Consider the following 22,598-nt stretch of genomic DNA (forward strand, 5'->3'; position numbering starts at 1 on the left):
TCCTGAAAGAAAAACACAAGTTTCTGCATTCCTGCAGGGTTAGTAAAAGTAGAGCAATACTGTGATAATCGTTTTATGTACATTTATTCTAACACTATCTTAACCTTGTGTTTCTATTTTCTTATGTCTGATGGTTAACTTGCTGAGGTACTAAGGACTAAGGATTATTATCTTATAGTTGCAGTGAAGGCATGTTGAAGTAAAATATTTTGTAAGTAATTATTTTTAATGACGGTAAAATAGCCAACCAACACAACCCTGGGAATTTCACCCAGGGAATTAATGACTCTACACTCAGGACACAAGTGTGTTCTACCCAAGGGGAAGAGATGTGGATGGAGGTTATATAAAAATCTGTACATTTTAACAAAAATAAAAAAATAAAAAAATATATACAAAATGAAAAACACAATATTCATATGGGAATGGGTCTATTGTCTATTTTTTGGAGAGCAGGGACAGGCAAAAAAGGAAGGTGGAGCCTAGCAAAGGAAAGACATGAAAGTCACCCAGACACGTGGCAGATACATAGCAGTGGTATCACCCAAGTCCCAGGGGTAAGTGTGTTGCGTCATTTCCGGTCACTGGCGGTTTTTCTCTCTGCTGTGCTCTGTGTCATCTTGTGTGTTGTTTCCACTGTTCTGCTATTATTTCCTAATTCACTCGATTAATCCGACAACAAATTATTGTCACACCAACACTAGGTTTAAAAGTCAATCTCTCTCCTTTCTCCAAAGATTATAACCGGTTCTGCTCCTCCGCTAATCAAACTACCCGATTAGGGAGGGCCGACCTAGACGATCGCATACGGCAGCCGACATAGTTTCCTCCCCCCAGTGGCTCCCGAGGAGCCGGGATCTAGTCAGGGCGGCTGGGTGACTGTCCGAGACAAGAGGCATAGTCGTAGGCAGCAGCCCCCGGTTCACCACCGACCAGTTCACCCGCTGAAAAGCCGACTCCAGTGATTGGCGATTCTATTCTGAGGAACGTGACGCTAGTGACACCGGCGGCCATAGTGAAATGCATCCCGGGGGCCAGAGCAGGCGACATCCAGGCGATATCTGAAACTGCTGGCTAAGGGTAAACATAAATATGCTAATATTGTTATTCACGTCGGCAGTAACGACACCTGACTTCGCCAGTCGGAAGTCACAAAAATGAATGTGGAATTGGTGTGTACTTTTGCTAAAACAATGTCGGACACTGTAGTATTCTCCGGTCCCCTCCCCAATCGGACCATTGATGACGTACAACCGCATGTCGTCATTTAACCGCTGGCTGTCGAGGTGGTGTCCCGAAAACAACGTAGGCTACATAGATAACTGGAAGTCTTTCTGGGGGAGACCTGGTCTAATTATGAGAGATGGTGTCCATCCCACCGTGGATGGGGCCGCTCTCATTTCTAGGAATATGGCCAATTTTATTAGAAATCCAAAACACTGACAATCCCGAGTTGAGACCAGGAGGCAGAGCCGCAGTTTAACATGCTCCTCTGCACCTCAGTCAGAGCAGTCACCTGTCGAGAATAGAATAGAGTCTCTGTCTATGTTTAGCCCTAGAGAAACTGTGTCTGTCCCCCAACTACCTAAATTTAACCTAAACCTTACTGAAATTAAAACAGCCACAAAGTCAGTCTCAAATAACACTGCGATCAAATGTGGACTGTTGAATATTCGATCATTATTATCAAAATCTCTACTAGTAAATTATCTCATTACTGATCATCGTATTGATTTATTTTGTATAACTGAAATGTGGCTGCAGCAGGATGAGTATGTTAGCATTAATGAAGCTACACCCACAACTCATGTTAACTTTCATATCCCTCGTACCACAGTTTGAGGGGGGTGGCTGCAATATTTCAGTCAAGCCTATTAATCAACCCTAGACCAAAATCTGGCTGCAGGTCTTTTGAAAGCCTCACTCTTAGTCTTTCCCACTCAGACTGGAAAGGTGAAAAACCAGTTCTGTTAGTTACAGTTTACCGTCCACCTGGTCCGTACTCAGAATTCTTATCAGAGTTTTCTGAGTTTATATCAGAGTTAGTACTCAGTACAGATAAAGATCATTATACTGGGAGATTTCAATATACATGTTGATGTAGAAAGCGACAGCCTTAGTTCTGGGTTTCTTTCTCTACTAGACTCAATTGGCTTTTCCCAGCATGTGAAAAGCCACTCACTCACTTCTACAATCATGTCCTTGATCTTGTTCAAGCATATGGCATTGAAATTGAATTTAATTAAATTTAAAGAGAACATTCCTTCATCATTCCCAACAATGCCATATCTAAATTCAAATGAGGATTTCTCCCATACGCAGGTTGATGACCTTGTGACGAGCACTATGGCCACACTGTGTTCAAATCTCGACAATGCCACCCCTCTCAAAAAGAAAGTATTCAATCTGAGGAGTCTGGCTCCCTGGTATAGTTCCCAAATCTGTGCCTTAAAGCAGACATCAAGGAAATTAGAAAGAAATTGGCGTTCCAGTAAGTCATAAGAGTCTCACAGACCCTGGAAAGAGCCTAAAAACATATAAAAAAAGCTCTCAGCAGTGCTAGAAGTTCATACTACTCAGCACTCATAGAAGAAAACCAGAACAATCCCAGGTTTCTCTTTAGTACTGTAGCCAGGCTGACAGAAAGCCATAGCTCAGTTGAACCAGTGATCCCCTTAGTTCTAAGCAGTGATGATTTTATTAACTTTTTTACAGATAAAATTCTCATGATCAGAGAAAAAAATTTATCAGCTCTTGACTACGTTAGATAAAAATCTCCTACTGAATACAGCAACTCCTGAATCAGCTGCAATGCCTCTTTTACATCTGGAATCATTCTCACCTCTGAATCTTTCAAAGCCGTTCGTTCTAGATTTGATTAATCTGACTTTATTTCTGGGTTATGTACCTCAGACACTTAAGACCACGGTCATTAAACCCCAGCTTAAAAAGCCTAATCTTGATCCAGATGTTTTGGCAAACTATAGACCCATATCGAAACTTCCATCTATTTCTAAAAGCATTGAGAAAGCTGTAGCAAAAACAACTACACAACCATCTGGATATGAACAGTTTGTTTGAACAGTTTCCCAGCCAACGTTCCGGGTGACACCCTGGACAGGTCACCACTCCGTCACGGGGCCAACACACAAAGACAAACAGAGACAAACAACCACTCACATTCACATTCACACCTACGGACAATTTAGAGCAGGGATCAGCAAGTAAGTGGCCTCTGGCCAAATTTTTTCAACTGAATGGTGAGCCAATACATCAAATCAATCAGGTGAAACTTTTATTTTTTTTTCTACTTAAACAAAACCTTTTTCCGCTTATCTATAGGCTACTATTATATCTTGTATAATAAAAAGTACCTTGTACCTGTTTTATATGGTACACTGCGCTCAAAAATGTGTCAAAATGTTTTAGTGAGAATTTGGTAAGCGACGAAGCCGCTCCACTTGATGGTTTGTCGGATCATTCCCAGCTGACACAGGGTCATTGTATTAACGTTGGTCCTTGATTGGATATGGGTTGCAACGTCAGACAACATTAGATAACTAATTATGTAGTGCTGGCAAGCAACCATCATCCAACATTTAGTCAATGTTACCTTACTATAATTAGATGTCAAGCCAATGTTAGATTTTTAACGTAAACCCAATTTTCCAATCCATATCAGGAATTTGATGGATTTGTGGAAGAAGAATGATTTACTGCTGCGTTATGCAATAACTAATGATAGTAACTTGGTGATAAGGCTGCTGTCTTTAATTAGTGACTTGTTACACAGACTGTCTTTTAAGGCATGAACGTGCTATCAGAAAACTATATTTCCACTCTCCACACATTTAATAATAAATGTGAATGATTTGCATTTTGAAAATGACTACTTCTTTGAGCCCAACCAACATTTGTAATAATGATTTTATGGACATAAGGATGGGCTACATCCTAACATTGTTATTGTTTTTGTGCTGTTTAATTGCTGGTTAGCAAGACAAAATGTCACTGTGCAAAGCATTGAAGAGGAAAGTTGATAGCAAGTGTAGGACGTACAAAGAAGAGTGGAAAGAGAAGTATGCGTTCATCTTACGCAATTTTATAAATGCCAAGCCTGTGTATCTCATCTGCAACAAAGTTGTTGCAGTTTGCAAGGAATACAACATCCGATGGCACCACAAAGCAAAGCATGGCACCTTCAAAGTGGCCTATCCACTCCAGACATTAGCAAGGAAGCAGAACTTGAAGCTATGCGCACCATAGCAAGATCCTTGTACGAGGCCTCACAGTGCAACAAAAAGTGACGAGTGCGTCCCTTAAAGCAGCATGGGTGCTCGCCCTTTCAACAAACCATTCACTGACTCAGAGGTTTTTAAAGAGGTAATGGTGGCAGTTTCGGAGGAGCTGGCTACTGGGTCAATGGATGGCGTGATTGCCTCAGTGAAATAAGTGCCTCTCTGCAATGTCCGCTATCCGGCGCATAGACACACTGCACTGTGTGCATGGAGTTATTCTCAGTGGTCTGAGTCAGGCCAATTACTTTTCTCTGGCTATTCATGAGAGCACTGACAACACAGATGTAAGCCAGCTGTGCGTCAATGTTAGATATTTTGATGGGAAGGAGCTCAGGAGGAGTTGCTGTCTTTAATTTCTTTAGAGGAGAACACCACCTGAGAAATTATATTTACCACACTGGGGGAATTGTTCATTGTCATTCGAGAAAATCTACCTCATCCTGACAGGTGGGGCACCTGCCATCAGTTGGAAAGCACAGAGGTCTGGTGAACAGATTGACGGAGACCACACCCCAAATGCACAGATTGCATTGCCTCATTCACCAGAATGTCCTGTGTGCCAGGCTCAGTGGTGAGCTAAAGGGGATTATGGATAAAGTGATGTGCATCATTCATTTTATCAGGGGTAAATCAAGCACTCAGCACCGTCTTTTCCGACAACTTGTGGCTGAGTCAGAGGATGCCACTTATGACGACCTGCTGTTCCACAACAACGTGCGCTGGTTAAATAAAGGCAAAGCGCTGGAGCACTTCTGTGCTCTACTGGATGAGGTCAAGGCCTTCCTGAGATTGAGCAAGATGTGAGCTGCAGACGACCACCTTGCCTTTATACAAGATTAAATGTCCATGTCCAATGTAGCATTTTAACTGAGACTGAGATATGATCAGACATATCAACTGGCAGGCTCCTGCACTTCAGTACACTAAAATCACAGGCACAAGTAACAGGAGTGATGGTGGATTTCACCAGGTTTGAGGACTACTCCATCCTAAAGGGACATCATCGCTTTTGTCCATGACCATCTCACTGTCCGAAGTGTGGATTTCTCCTCCCTGGCTAAAGAAACCATACCCTTGTTGAATGAGATCTGATTTAGAGTCACCAGTTAAACTAGACTTATGTCTTTGGACAGTGTGAGGAAACTGGAATACCTGTAGGTAACTCACACAGACGTGGGGAGAACATGCAAAGTCGGCACAGAAAGGACCCAGGCCAGGAACCAAACCCGCAACCTTCTTATTGTGGGGTGAGAGCACTAACCACTGCGCCACCATGCTGTCCCCTGCAGTGATCCGTTCAAGCTAATTTTCCTATCAGCTTTTTCATCGCATCATTGCAGTGATTTTTTTGTTCTCATGGATGTAACTCATGGCATATTATAATCGATTTTTAACCAGCCCACCAGTAATCATTACATCCCTAGTGTTGTACATTTGTAACGATGTAACTCGTCATATTTATTTGATTTATTTTAACAAGCAAAAAAGCTCCACAGGATTGTAATCCTGCGTCACATATTAATTTTAAATACAGTTTCATAGCAGTTTTTACCTGTTGAGGTCCGCGTAGCAGCGAAGAGAGCTGGTGGAGCACAGCCGTAGTACTGTTGCAGTGCCCGGCGGAATGGTGCTTGAAGCAGCCAAAAAGATGACATCTTTCTTAGATTTATATTTTGAAAGTACCTGAGTACTCTATAATAAAGGAATGCCAGTACTGGAATAATGAAATTGCTTAAAACGCCCATCCCTAGTTAACATCATGCAAAAACACTCACATTGTAAAATTAAGTAACCACTTACGAAATCAGAGCAGATATGAAGACGAGGCCAATAGGACTGGTAGAAGGCACAAAAGGCACATTCATAATGCAGTGAGAGAGGAAGAACTGATACCCTAATCCAGAATGACCTGCAGTGATTTATTGGAATGCTGAGGAAAATCAGATTTTAAAATTAATAGAGGAAATTTAAATAATTAGAGATTGAAGTAACAAATTTAACCCTAGACCGACATTAAGACTTTTATGTAGGTTTAGGGATTTTTGACTTTTTTAATCCTATTGTGTTTTTTCCTCATAAAGTTTTTGAAAAGTATTCCACCTAATCAGATTCAGCATAACCTCAGATGATTACTTAGGTCCCACAATAAAGACTTCTGTTTGCTGAAGTATGGGATTATATCTTATGAAACAAAACAAGAAACAAACTGCTCTTTTGAGCAGCAATAACTCTGGCACTTTTTCCCTCTCCAAAGCTAATAAGAACTAATGGTCTAAATGTCTTATTGTCTATCTCTCTCTGTTGTTATCCTATTACAACTATAAACATAGAACAATTTCTAACTCTGAGATCAGAAAAAAGTAAAACGGCAAAACGGTAAAATGGCAATATCACTACTCGGCTGCCTCTAGTTGACTTCATTACAGTTCATTTGATATTTTACTTTTACATGGTATTGCTCTATTAATTTTTTTATGTCATTAAACTGGTTATTTGTGTTGGCCTGTTAGTGTGCTTGTTACTATCAATCAGAATATGTCAATAAGATGTTGTTGTGGGGAGTGGAGTAGGGAGTGGATCTGCTCTTTACTCTGTTCTGATTGTCAGGGGGACGTACTACAGTTTGTCAGTCTCACATTAGATTAAAATTAGACTGAAATCCACAGTTGAAAGTGTTTCAGTGATCTGATATCTGGACACGCCAGATTAATTTCCTGCTTGATAAAAGAAAAATGATAATTAGCTGCCAGGCAGACAGCAAAGTCCCTTCTCTTTATCAGGAAAGCAGCTGCAGAATAGTAGCCCTATAATGCCTGACCAGAGAACTAATAGATAGAAAATGTTTTTTTTTTTTTTTTTAATCTGAAGTCTTTATTTGGCTATGTAACAATAACAAAAAAAATACTTCACATTGGTATGATTAGTCCTGTTTGGTGTCACTTTGTACACTGTACACACTGTACATCTCTCAGGCTCCACTGGTATTATCCGTTCATCGTGACAGATAGGTTACTGTAGGGTGTTTGCTTTGTCACTGTCTTCCCAACGTGTCTTTTTTTTTTTTTTTATTGTAACTTATACCTTAGCAACAGGACACCTTGCTATCTAATGTGCCAGGTCCTCACCTTTAACTATGGCCTTTTTCATCTAATTTCTTTGCAAATATCTCTCCCACTGTTTGTGTACAGGCTTAAACAGAACGCAAAGGTCTGGATCCATTCAACAGCAAGCAAGTTCATCTTTAACTATGGTCACAACAGAATACTTGACTTCGGTGGGTTGACATGTCAGCTTTTTGGATTGCTGTTAACAGGCATAGTTTAAAAGAGATCTCATGATTTCATTAAGCTTTGATAAAGAACATTTCATGGACTAAAATTTGATCTATTCATTCTTATCTGGACTAGGGGGAAGCAGTCTCTGCAGGGCTACCCAGGCATTCACATCTTTTGTGTGGCTTTGTCAACTGTTTTGGTTTGGACTAACAGCAAGCTGCTCTCATTCATATTGGTGCTCCAATTGCTTGAGTGGCCATGTGAGAAGCTCTGGCTGGCATATGTATATCTATTAAATTATTCATTTTAATTTTAGCAGCAGCCACAGACAGTTAGCACGGGTTTGGGCTTGATTCAATGTTGTTCTGGGGCCTGTTGGTTTGAGACTGTGATAACCAGCTATTAACAGATGGCATGAAGAGACTTAAATAAAATTAATAAATTAGATGTTAGGTTCATTAGAGGTTTCATAATTGTTGAATTATAAAATGAAATGTAATGTAAAATACAATGTAATGAGTAAAATCCAATTTTTCAATAAAAATCAAATTGTTAATACATTCATTTGTGAAGCTACTTAATACTTACTATTCTGTATTTATATTTATACATTTGACCTCATTTGTTCATCTTGGGATTTTTTTTCAAAGCTATATTTACTTATCTTGTTTATTTTCATGTTGATTAAAATGGCTTGTCATAGTCACACACTCCCCCTGGCAGTTGTGCATCTGGTGCAAGATCAAAAAAATAAAAAATAATAATTGTCCAGCTTCTGTGTTTGCTTCCAAGTCATTTAGCCCACTGCATATGTGCATTATGGTATCTTCACTTTTTTGAGGATGAAATAAATTATTCCTGTATCAGGACCAAGGTTCACAGGGATTTTACCAAGCAAACCATCTCCCTTTCTCTTTCAACTGTCTCAAGATAGCAATGCATCAGTGTGACCACATCTACTTGGTCCCCCAAAGTGCTGTCTTTCTGATAAATACAGGTCTACAAATGCTACTGCAACACTGTCACCAGTTCTGGTTTAAGGAAGTAGCCAAGATTCCAACAACTAATTTTGATTAACTTGCTAAAGTTTACTCACCATTTTTGAGCGAATTGAAATGATTGGTTGCCCCTAAAAAAAATTTTTTTTATGTCCATTTATTTAATTTTTTACATTTAAGGATGGTCTGGTACAAACAATATGAATGACCCTAGGTACTGTTGCTCCCTGTCACAAATTGAAAAGTCATTATTTCTTCAAAAACTAAATACAGAGCCCAGAGAATTTCTTTTATTCAGATTTTACCTTGTCATCAATTTTTGACTTCTTAATCTGTAAATGAAAGAGTTTACACATCACATGATTATGTGATGAGAAATAAGTCAAGAATACAGTGAGAAAAACTGAATGTTTAACTTTCATTATTCCATGATAACCAAACAAGCAAACACGATTTATAATAAAAACCTGGTTCTTTGGGTGAATAACACAAATTAGTCCTTTAATCAGGTTAGTTTCTGCTTTCAGTGCTTCTGCATTTAAAGTTCAACAGGAAACCCCAAAATAAATGACATCAGTAATTCTGCTTCTTCTTCTTTTTTTTAATAGATTAAACAATTAGGTAACCAAACTTAATATGGTAACCAGAAAACACATTTCACTGCCTCAATTTTACATTTAAATCCAAATGAACTAATATCACATTCAGCAGGCATCTGTATCTTTTAGCAGTAACAACATGTACAGAACAATTGTGATTGTTGTGCATAGCCGGAAGTGATACATACCCAACAATAGCCTTTATTCATTAAAAACTCTAAAGTTTGTTAAGTGTGCTATGTGTTACAGGTGACATAAACATGTTCATCTGTAACTGAATTGTTTGCGTGAGTAACAAATTAACTAACTTTTCTTTGGAGCCCTGATGAAATGGGTGTGAAGGTGTCACACTAGACATGTGACACTGTACCTTACCCACTCCAGCAACTTGGCAAATTAAATCATATATCAGTATATGCCATTATTGCGCATTGCGGGACCTGTGAACTATGGGCTCACTCTCACACTTTCAGTTTGCAGATCACATCTTGACTGGTAGGCCAATACATTTTCCCATGGCCACAGAAGACATTAATGGAATGAGGATGGTAATAGCCACCACCATTAAAAACTCAATCTGGTAAGCGCTTCACCCTAAATCAAAGTGCAGGAATGTTCACATTTGAATTTGTGTCATTGGCATATTAGTCGCGCATGCTACCGATCCACCAAGTGGCTTGATTGGGACAATGTAGACAATGGTGTAACCTAGCCCTATTTTACCAGATTTTGCATCCCGGGTCTGCGAAATTCTTTGTTCATCTTTAGTTATCTAAATTCGTAGATGACTTGAGTGAGCAGTGCCATTTCTGTGGCGAGGCAGACATGTTTGATGATGTGGAAAACATTACTTGGGTAAGTGGTGACTATAGGTTTGGCATGTAACCTATACTGTACACTAGTTAGTCGATTCGAAAAGGGCTGCTGGCTTACTGGTTAGCTTGCTCGACTGACGAACTGATGACATTTGTAAGCGCAAGTTTGAGTCTGAGCGGAGATAGGGTTTTATTGTGCCAAATAACTGTTCATTTGAACATAGATAAAATAAAATTGTGGACATAGTCTCCTTCAATTATTTGTTTATTGGGCGTGAAGGCATGCATAACAAGAATACTGGTCCTTCGTTGAGGGACGCCAAACACATCCTGTGTGGAAACACCTTTCACAGGTATCACAAGCAATCTGAAAGCAAAAAAGGGTAGTATTAGGCTGACTCATAAATCTGTGCTGGTTCATAAAGTGCCTATAGAAAATCATCATACCCCTTTGAAATAGTTACTTTATTTGTCATACAGCCTGAAATCAAAACACATTAAAAAAATCTTTTTACACATTTATTTACAAATGTAGCTGTACACTATCAAATTAATGAAAAAAGGCAACAGTTCTGAAAATTAATAGGAAATGAAAAACTTGGATAACAGGTGTGGCCGTAAGCCACCCAGGCTCTCCCAAGCAATGACCCCACCACCACTGATCTGCAGGATCTCTTTATTTGCTTGAGTATTTTACACAATATCATATAATGGTCTTGTTGCTGCTCCCTCCGGTGAGTGCCCTCCCTGTCCTCCTCGTCCAGCCACTACTGCAGGTAGAAAGCGCGCATTATTATTCTCGTAAAGCTAGCCTTAATTCCTTTCACCTGGCGCTGGTCCTGTAGAGCCAGCCCCACACCGTCTCCCCCTACCACACCCACAACAGGGTTGGAAAAGTCATCAGCCCCCGATTTAATACTTTGTAGAGCTTCCTTTTGCTTTAATTACAGCCATCAATCTGTTTGGATATCTCTCTATTTGCTTTGCATACCTATGTTGGGATCACCTCCCACGTGCTCTGAGAAGAACAATGGAGAAGCCTACATGTCCCTCCTTAAACCTGGGCCAGAGTTGTCTGCCTGTTCAAAAAAGTGACCCCAGGATCCACCCCCATAGTGTGGTTCTGAATTTGAACAGGAGGGCATTGGCTGGATGCCAGCGCCCTCAGCAGGGGTCCTCGGTGATGTCACACAGGTGCAGCCATCCACCTTCACTTTTTCCCCAGTGCCCCAGTTGCAGTGGAGAGCTATCCCTGCTTTCGTTTCGACCGGCTCGCCAAGGGAGCAACACCAAACATTTGGATCCTATCACCACAAAATTAAGGGTCACAGTCTTCAACTCGCGAGATGAGCATAGACTGCTGTGTTTTCCTATTTGTTTGTTTTCTTTTTTCCCTCAAACTTAGCGTGGACTGCCGCACGATCAGCTGATCCACGTGCTGAGAGGACCAGCCAGTCGTCCGTTGCCCGTCGCCCGGACGAGCAACCCAAGTACCGTCCTGCCATCGAAAGACTACAAACCGTAGCTCCGGTCCAAAAGACGAAAACACCGTGAGAGACAGAAAAGTCTGGAGATTCCGAAAGTCTTTATTTGAATGAAAAACTCCTTAAAAGAGACGCGTGTCTACGTTTTGCAAAAAAAAATATTTGTCTCCTTTTCACGGTTTGGCCGTGAGCTCGAGTTAAACATGAAAATGACGGTTACTTTTTCACAGTGCTCTCACTCTAGTTAACGAGCGGCTCCACTCTAACTTTGAGGAAAAAGTGATTTGTACTGCTCCTTTGAGGGCTCATAGCGTGAAAAGTATACGATTTAGGTGAAAACGGTTTGATGTTCTGGGAAGAGCACACGATTTCCTCCGTTTTAAAGTTTGAATAACATTTCTACGTGGAAGTATGACAGAGCTACTCGACTGAGAAAATATGTGAAATTTTGAGGCGATTTTTCGTCGGCTCCCATGCATTCGCTATGGAAGATTTCGGGTGGTTTTTTGGGAATAACTTTGGGAAAAATCGGAAAATCTACTCGCCAGAATTTAGCACGCTATTCCCGATCGAGCCGCACGTTTTGATTTATATATTGTTGGGGTTTCAGCGGTACAACCCGCATTAATTGCCGAAAATCTGACGGAATAATAATAAGTATGGAGAAGATTAAGTAGTGCCTCGTGCTTTGCACAGAGTGCACAGTCTTCTACTGTGTAGAAGTAGTGCCTCTGAGCGAAAGCCCGTGGCACTAAATTATATTGATTTCTAAATATTTACGTGGGAGCACAGTCTCATAATTTTGATGGCTGTCTTTAGCAAAATATGTAAATTTAATATACTGGCCCAGCTTTTTCATAAACACAAAAGTTTCATTTAGGCAAGTCTGCATTGGTGGTTGCAAAACTTTGCATGAATTTTGAGATTGATTAAAGAATATTCTTTATCAACTAAAATATCACTCTTTATAAAACCGAAAATAATAAACCTACAAATACCTTGCCACAATGTACGGGTATTTTTTACATTTCCAGAACAGAGAGACAACAGTCTCAGTATAACAGTCAAAGTAAGCATAATGTCGATCTATATCATCATATTTTAATGTCATTAAAAAGAAAGATCTAATAATTATAATTATAAATGACACCTCTTTTATCTATAACCACGGAGAGTTTTTGAAGCAGGGACCAGATTTTTTTCCAAACATAAAGTATTCACACTATTAATCCAGGAAGATATTCCAGGAGGAACAGAAACAATATTACATTGAAAAAGAGCACGGATCTTACGGTTATTTTTACAGCCATATGGGTTGAAGCATACTTTGCCAACTGGTGAGCCAGATACATCAGTAAAGGGAACATCAAGCACAGAAACAGAGATCAGCCAACACACTGATAGTTTTATTATGACGGTGAAATTAACGTAGCATGGGCTACTGCAGTTAGCCTGGTGTGACGTGTTTCCCATTTCGCTTTCCGTACATCCAGCTGTGTTTCCATTTGCGTTTCTTCCGTAAGTACGCATGATAACATAGCAACCACGCACGACTCGGTCATGAATCAGCGTAAAGGGGAACAGGAACCTGGGGGGAACCAAATCGGGTGACACACCAGCTTTGTCATCCAAAGCCAACAAAGAACAATCGTCTTCCGTGATCTGCAGGTGAGGGATTCATCACGTCGCCGTTGTCTGAGGAGAACACGGCAACCGCACAGCTCGACCGAGCTGAAGAACGTGTTGTTGACGCTCGGAGCGTATCCCTCTCTCTCTTTAACTCCATCACTCCGGAGGCGCAGAGCAACCAAAGTAAGAGGCTCGTCTGGGCAGAGACAACTCGAATAGCGTGCATTGCATTTTGTTTTACCGTGTCTTTTGTTTATTTGGGATTCAGTTGTCTGTTGTTTGCTTTGTTTTGTTTCTTTCCCCTAAATCCCATAAATTGCAAAAGTGATTGGTGCTACAGATCGGCCGTCACCGTGATCAGTGATTGAGCATAATCAGTAGTTAAAGGACCAATACCTGATCCTTGAACTCCGTTCGCCGGCTTGGGTATTGGGTTAGTGTAGTTGCGTAGTGATAGTGTAACAATCAAATGTGGTTATATCATCTGCGATCTTTATCCTTACTTTTCTTCCCCTCACACACATTCACAAGCGGCAACCAGTCGCCATCTTGGCCCCGACGGGTGCGTCGTCGACGTCACTCTGTCGCCATCTTGGCCATTAAAGACGTCACTCACGTGACTCTCCGGCCATGTTTACTGCTCTCACTCTCACACACACACACACACACACCCTCAAGATCCATACGACTGGTGTGATTGCTGTTGCTGTACTATTATGATTGTCATTGCTATCACTATTTATTAGTGTTGCTGCATATGATGTTACTACTGTTACCGCTATAGCTATCACCATCGCTAAGGCTATCGATATTGGTAACCTGTTCTTATTACATGTGTTACCCGTTGTAGTTTAGTAGCTGATGTGTGTCATTGAATAATCAGACTGTAACAGCCATTTATCCAGAGTGATGTTATTTTGAATAATTATTGCTGTGAATAAATTCTGTTATATTCTTTTAAACCGTCATTGTTTGTGATTATTGTGGCTACAATTGTGACAATTGCTGGATTCATAAGTCAGTGCTCAAATGTACTCCTTCTGTTAACCCTTTTGAGACTTGATATTGATTTTGCTAATTTGGACATTGGTCCCTGGTAACAAGGTGGTGCCCCGAAATGTATTAAGTATAGTAAATATTTTTAGATATAAATCAGTTTCATAATCATTGATATTAATTGCCAATCTCCAAATTACTCCTACTAGTGCACAACACCTAGCTTGGGGAATATTTGCCCATTCTTCCTTGCAGAATTGTTCAAGTTCAGTCAAATTCTGTGGGGAACTACGACTGTCTGCTCTCTTCAAGTCAATCTACAGATTATCTGTAGGATTTAAGTCAGGGCTCTGACTTGGCCACTCAAGGACATTCACCTTCCTATGCTTAAGCCACTGCTTTGTTCTTTTGGCAGTATGTCATGTTGGAAGGTGAATGACCTGTCCATCTTCAGCTGTCTAACAGAGGGACGCAGGTTTTCCTCAAGAATTTGGGTGTTCTTGGCTGCATAGATTTTCCTTTCAATCCTGACCAATTGCCCAGTCCCCGCTGAAGAGAAACATCCCCACATAATGTTGCCCCTACCATGCTTTACAGTAGGTATAGTTTGTTTTGGGTGGTGTGCTGTGTTTGGTTTTCACCAAACATAGCGCTTGGAGTTCAGTCCAAAATGTTCAATCTTAGTCTCATCTGACTGTAAAACCTTTTGACATGGTAACAGATTATACCAGATGTGTTTTTGTATAGCACATCATATTTGGGTTCACACACCATTTTTGCATAGCAGACCATAAAAACCTTTTTCTACATGTTAACAGGACATTCCAGATGCATTTTTGCATAGCACAGTCAAAACTGAGTGTGGCATTTTTTCAGAAAAGGGTTTTTTTCTTGCCACCCTGCAACACAGATGAGCTTTGTGTAAAATTTGTGAGGTTGTCACATGCACAGACCGACCAGTCACAACCATGAAGTCTTCCCAGTCCATCAAAGTTGCCTTTGGCCTCTTGGTAGCTTCTCTGATCAATGTCTTTCTGGCTCGGTAATTCCTTAAATGAAAATGCAATCTTTCAACTACTAACAGTCCATGCCCTGGAGTAGAAAAAGTGCATTAAGACAACATTCATTCAAGCTCAGTTTGCTGTGATTCACATTGGTTCGAGCCTGATACCTGACATCTCTTCTTAGATGCAAGTGCATCAATTTCTGGGATTAGGCTCTGAGCTGAGGAAATCCTCTGGACTGAGTGAAGATGTTCTGTGAGATGACTCCTTAGTGGTGTTTTGTTCATCTTGAAAGAGAACAGTTGCTCACATAGAGCATTTGAGCAGCTTGGGGCAGTGTGTTGGGAGGAAACATGGAAACTGCAGCACCCACAGACTCATACTTTGAACTCCAGTGTAGTGACACGCTCAAGTCAATCAGCTCCAGTTGATCACTTAACCAAATCAGGCCTTTCCTTAACTAATTTTTAATAGTTTTCCAGAATGTTTTAAAATGTTTTTCTCTTTGATTATGTGTACATACAGTTAGTGTCACCTTACACCCTGCAAGTTATAAATTAAATCAAACTAACAGTGCCTATATTTATTTAAAAAAATAAAAATAAAAATAACAAAAACATACCCTAACCCTTTGGGAGTGAGGTACACTTAATATAGGCTTCTCTTGCATATGTTTGGAAATGTCCAAAATCAAATTTATTTTATTTGGACACTAACAGTAAAATGTACTATAAAGAGATCTTTTACACAGCTCTGGACCAGACTATGTTTCCCTGACCAGCAGACAACGCCAGCATCAGTTCACGAAGTCCGATGCTCTATCTTTCCCTGGTCCAGCTTATGTTAAGATTATACAAAGGAAATGAGGTATGTGGGTGTGACTTCGGGTTGCACACCTCTTTGTATTATCTGGTTCCATTCCTGTGATCAGCCCCTAGCATCTATTGGTCTATTTTCTGTGGACGGGAAATGTGAACAGACAAACCACAGTCCACAACCCCAGTGTATCTCCATTCAGTAATGAACCATGATTATAATTTAGTATAGATATTTCAGTGTTTTTCCAATCATGTCTATGTTATCCTTATTACATTGTGCAGTAGTTACTGCATTTGTCTCTACTCTATCGTAAGTAGCTCATTAAATCCAAACAGCATGATTATCAACTTAAAAAAAAAAAAAAAAAAAAAAATAAATAAATAAATAGCATAAAGGTCAGACATCCCAACAGGGGGAACCAAATTGGGAGCTTCAACAACAGTGAGCAGGCTAACTTGCATGCTAATGCTAGAAGAATGAAACAAATTTAAAAAAAAAAAAAAAAAAAAAATCCACGGGACTCACGCAGGGTGAGTGGGACATTACACAGCAGCATGCAGTAGTATGACCACATTCAAATCACGAACATACATCAGCAGAGAGCAACACAGTTACATTAACCTGTGGCCATGTTAGCCAGAGCGCTTTGACTGAAAGTGTGTGTATTCTGAAGATATTCTGAGCAGTTTCTTTGGCTGAGGGAAGCTTGGGCAAAGCAATGAAATGTGCCATCTTAGAAAAACTATTCACCAGTCAGAACCGCGGTGTTAGCTCTTGAAACTGGGAGCCCCGTGACAAAGTCCATACATAGATATGTCTGACCATAGTCTTGAGGGGGATGGGCAGAGGTTGCAGGAGTCCCACTATACTCAAGATTCCTAGGATCAGTCCAAACAATGAATGGATGCTGTCACCCCTCCAGGCAGTGTCTCCAATCAGTCCAAAGTTCAGTTCAGTTCACTGTGATTGTCTGTAGTAAGAGTAGCAAGTTCCCATTAAGAGCACTGGCCTTGATGGGTTGCAAAATGGCTTCAGTCTTCAACCCCAGCTCCTTGGCTAAGCCTCAGTCCATTAAGCTCTCATATGGACTGGGGGGGGGTCAAGATTCTCTACCTTGCCTCATCCACGATCAGTTTCCTTGCCTTTTCCCGTTCTGAAGAGATTGGGCCAAAGGTCTTATGGAGGATCTCAGTGAAGTCCCAGAAGGAGCTGCAGGTCAGGGAACCTTTAGCCCACTCAGCCATGGCCCAAGCTTTTGCCCTTCCCGCCAGGTCGGCAATCAAAGGAGACTTTGGTCTGTGGGAAATGTGTGGAGTGATAGTTCAAAAAGCATTTCACAGTCTATAATAAATGACTTACACTGTCCTGTGTCTCCTGAGAAACACTTAGGAGATGCCAGCTGGGCTGCAGCTTCAGCATAGGAAATGGGGAGAACCTGACCCGTCAGGAAGGGCTGGGGTGCAGGCACAGTATATTCGTTGTCTAGTTTCACAAGGTGAATGAGAAGCCACTGCACCTGCTCAGTGAGCTGCTCCACCTGGACAGTAAGGGCAGCCTTGAAGTTTTCCTGGCTATGGGCTAGGCCCTTGACTCCCTGGCCTAGCACAGCCATCTGCTTCTCCTGAGCAGAAAGGCAAGCTCCCTGTGCGCGAAGAGCCCCTCTAGCGCTATCTAGCAAGGCTATAAAAATTATCAAAATAATCACTCCACTAAAAAAGGAGGAAAACACAATGGACTATTTAAACTGTAAATGAAAATAACTCCAGCTACAGAGGAAAAAGGGGAACTAGAAATAAAGCAAAAAACAACAGAAAACACTTTTGAAAACCAAAGGCTCTAATCTCAGGTAAGTGAACAAAATTCACTCCACGCGGAGGAAACAGAAAGGCTATGGAATCACTAACTATGAACCTAAACTAAGATATAAAACTTGCAACAAAAAACTCTCACTTGGAGGAAGAAGAACAAAAATCCAGACAATGGCTGGGATGAACTCATGGGGACAAAACACACTGGCACAGGACAAAGGGAGATACAGAATATTTAAAGCCAGGGTAAGGGGAACAGGTGAAAACAATTAGGGCAATCAGACCCAGACACATAAGGAAGGGCAAGTGAGGCAAGAGAGTTACTTTTTAAAACAAAACAGGAAATGACAAGACAGGTCGCGACACCTGGAGACAGGTCGCGACACCTGCACCTGCAACCTACTGTGCCTCACTGTGACTCCCTCCCAGCAAGCATCAGTTCTGCTGCTAAATAACAGTGATGAAACAGCTCTGTGATAAATTATTTGAAGAAACCTTGACTTGATTTCCAGCAGGACACAAGTCCCACGACTGAGGAGGATGTTTTTTCCTCTACATCAACAAGCAGGCCCACGACTCCTCCGACACAGGCTACACCATATAACATGATGCAGCTAACGTTGCAGTGCCAGACAACCCCAATACAGCTACCTCGGGGATCACAGGCCTTTCCACAGTGGATGAGCCTGCATGCCAGCCCAAACTGCAAGCTTTCCCAGCCATGCAAATGCTCAGTGGAAAGAAAAGGACTTTCTCTGCTAAATGGTATGCCCGGTACAGTTGGTTACAGCTTTGGAGTACAGCTTTGAACTGAGTGCGGTTTTTTGCCAGTCCTGTCGCCACTTTGGTATAGATGTCAAGGAAGACAGATTTGAAAAAACAGGAATGAGAGACTGGGGGCATCTAGGTAAATTTAGTGCAAAACATGAAGCAAGTAATACTCATGCTTCTGCTGTGGCCCGACACAAAGTTACATTGAGATAAAATGACTTGGAAACTGTGACATCATATATCAGGTTACAAAAGACAAACAATTTCATTGACTATTGAAAGAAACTGGGCACACGTGAAAGTTGTCAATGATATCTTGCTGTTTTGTGCAAAACAAGTCATTGCACTGCGTGGTCACAAGGAGGACACTCAGGAAAGCCTGAACAGAGGAAATTTTCTAGAGTTGTTCAAATTGATTTGTGACTATGACCCTGATATAAAAAGAATGCTTTGAGCTTCCAAATGACACAAATGTAACAGGCCCCAGACTGAGGGCCTGTAAACAGCTAAAGTTCTGTAAAAACAGGAAAAAGAATGAAACAGTTGACGTTTGCTTCTGTTCGGTGCAGCTTCGCTCAGTAGAATTTATCAATTTGCAAAATATCTCTTTTCCTTTTTCTGTATTTTGTTTTTCCATATTCAAATGTCATTTAGCAATACAACATCCGTAATCTCAGAAACAAAACCAAAATACATAGCTAGTTACAGCGCATTCCTGTTTCCAAATAAAATAAAAACATTTTCCAATTCTTAACAAAGAAAAATCCTGAGTTTAGTGTACTACTGCATTAATACATCCTTATTTAGGCAATTAACTGAGTTACTATTTAGTTTTTAACTACAGAAAATACAATGAAACATAAAATGCATAGGCCCTCACATGCCCTAGAATCTCACTCACAGTGTAAAATAAAAAAAGGAACTAGCACCTTGCTCTTAATGACTGTTGGTTCAAGATAAATGTCTGAGCTGAAGACTTGACAATTTTAGTTGCTTACAATATTCAAATATACATATAACTGTAACATTCAATTTATTTACGCATATAACCAAATACTGTACCTAACAGAATAGGTTTTAACCATCAATGAAATGTGCTGGAGCCAGAAACTAGACATCGTTTTGGTCATTTGGTCATTCAGACATACTCAGTATCCTTATAAAACTAATGAACCACCTCATCAGGAGTAATTCTAAATTGGAGTCCTTGTGGACTATGATCCTTGACAGACAGCTGATGGAATTGAACAACCATTTAATTCCCTAACCAACTTAGCTGCAGACTAATCACTATGGTAAGAAACAGAAAAACACTGTGGCCATGCTTCGGGGCCAAAACCTCCCTTCTTTTCGCGCTCTCTTCTCTTTTTTCTCTTTTTTTCCCATCTCTCTTGTCCTGCCCCTTGGCCAATCCCCACTTAGTGAACCTGACGTCCCTCTACACTGACCAATGACAGCTGGCCTAACAATTACCAAAACAAACAAGATAGTTTGATATTCCTCGTGTCGAGGGAACTATATTTCACACAAACTATAACATGGTTTTAGTTTTAAAGGAAAAGTACATACATAGAAGGTTTTGAATTCCATATTGTAGTACCTCTGAATCTTATATTGAACTAACCTAATGTTGTATGGGAAAAATGGCAATGAATATTTTTTGATGAATAAATACTGGAATTTACTATGAAAAAATTTATGGAAAACAGCAGGAAAATAATGTACCTTGTGAATACAGTAAAAAAAAATGCATGTCTGATACGCAATAAAATCCGAAATTGGTAATATCGTGAGCTGCCTAAGAAGAGGAGCAGATGGTTCAGAGTGAGTGGAAGTAGTGGCAAGGCTTATGAATTTCTTTTGCAACAAAAAAAGTTTGTGAAGAGAAGTAGGAAATGTACTGGCCCAAGTAATATTACAATAAGATAAATATGGGTATATTAAACTGTAATACAATGTCTGAAGACAGGATCAATTCATTAAAAAGAAATCCTTCGAATTATACCATAAGACTTCATAATTTTTTTACACACAAGCTTTATATGGCTTTTCCATGTAAGGCTTTCAACAGTAACACATAAAAAATTGAGGAGGGACCTGTTTAACTTCAATGTCATTGATAAATACTTTAGAGTCTTGTTTTGAATAAGTTTTGTTTTTGTCTGAATATCATGTAATTGCATTTGTTGATATTTAAGGAAAGCCTATTCATCTGAAACCATCTTGAGGTTTGTGCAAGTATAGTGTTTGCATCCTTAATCAGGGAACCAAAGTCAGAATGTGAAAAAACTATGTTTGTGTCATCTGCGAAAATAATGGGCAGAGCAGTATCAAACTGTACAGCAAAGTCCTTTATAAAAGTCAAAAACAAAAGAGGCCCAAGAATTGAACCTTGTGGTACCCCACAGTTCTACTGGAATTTGTACCCACTATGCAAACATATTGCTGCCGGTTGCAGAGATAATCTCTAAGCCAATGGATAACAACATTCTGGAAACATAATGGACAAATTTGGATACTAAGATACTATGATCAACTGTATCAAAAACTTTTGATAAATCCAGAAAAATGCCTATTGCAAATTTATCATAATTGAATGCTTCATAAATTTTGTCAACAAGTTGGAGGAGAGCCATATAGGTTGAGTGTTTTTTCCAAAATCCAAATTGGTGCTTATACAGGATGTTGTTGTCATAGAGATGTTTCAACACTCACACACACTTCTCCAAGACCTTGAAGAAGCAGGGTAAGATTGATATAGGAAGGTAATTGAAGAGACTAGGATCACCTTCCCTGAAGAGTGGCAGTACCTTCGCTACTTTCAAGTCATTTGGGACTACACCAGTTTTCAAAGAGACAGCAAGTACATGTGTTAATGGCAAGCTAATTGTCGAAGCTATTTCCATAAGAAGCTTGGCCTTGAATTCGTCATGCCCAGCTGCTGAGTTATTTAATTTATGGTGGTTCAAAACTGCACAGAGTAGACAGATAGGACGGCCATTACTAGATGGAATTTCTTTCGCAAGAGTGACCAACATTGGCAAAGAAATTGGTAAAACCATTCACTTTGTCTAATGAAGTGGAAAACAATTTATCACCACTTTTAAACTGAGTTGGAACTTTCACAGAGGCATTGTTTTAATTTAATATTTTTTTAGTAACATTCAATACTGCTTTTATAACTCCAAAAATGTCTGTAAATTTGTCAGAATAGTACTTTTTCTTTGCTGTGCAGAGTAGATGTATCTATTTATTTTCCAGCATTATGTTGTACGGAGGCCCTTAGGGGTCAAATCAAAATCAAATCAGATTTGTTTGTATCACACCAAATCATAACAGAGTTACATCAAGGCGCTTTACATATAGAGTAAGTCCAGACCAAACTCAAGGGGAAGAAAATTTCTTTGGATCAATCTTTGCCTTCTATCGGAATTAGTTTTGCGTCCCCTCGCAATAATTTTGTGTTCCCTCGCAGTATGATATTCCCCGTTAGATCCTACTACTGGTCTGCTCAGCTTGAGGGGCTCCGTACGTCTAGATACCTGCATTGACAGATGGCAAGCATGAACTTGTCTAGAGCTATGGCCCTTATCAGGTAGAATTTTGTCTTTCGTTCCGGTGTAAGTATATTTCCGGGCTGCACCCTGTCGCTGGTTTGCCTAGACGATACAGGTGAGTGAAAAGTGAATACAAATATGAGACCTACCACCAACTGGTAGCAAGTAGGTGAAGGAACCTGGACACATATGGTAGCATACACCGGTTCAAAGGAACATTAGCATACAATAGTTTAATGAAAAGCTTATTTCTGTCTCACTAACAGTATTTTCATCTGAATGACTCACATCCCTTTATTTCTTCTGTAAACTTAGCCTTAACTGCAACCTACAAGTAGCTTGTGTGGTGTCAATCAGTTAGCTTTGATGAAAACAGCCACCATGCGAAACCTTGTATTTAGCATAACAACAGCAGTAATAATGTTATAGTTTTAAGTACAAATACTCAAATACTTAATATCAGATGCTGAGCAGAATACTGTTGAAAGGTGTGAAAAAGGTGAATGACTTGATATGTACTCACACATGGAATTATATAGTGTCCC

Source organism: Echeneis naucrates, chromosome 12, assembly GCF_900963305.1.
Source record: "Echeneis naucrates chromosome 12, fEcheNa1.1, whole genome shotgun sequence".
Taxonomy (NCBI): domain Eukaryota; kingdom Metazoa; phylum Chordata; class Actinopteri; order Carangiformes; family Echeneidae; genus Echeneis; species Echeneis naucrates.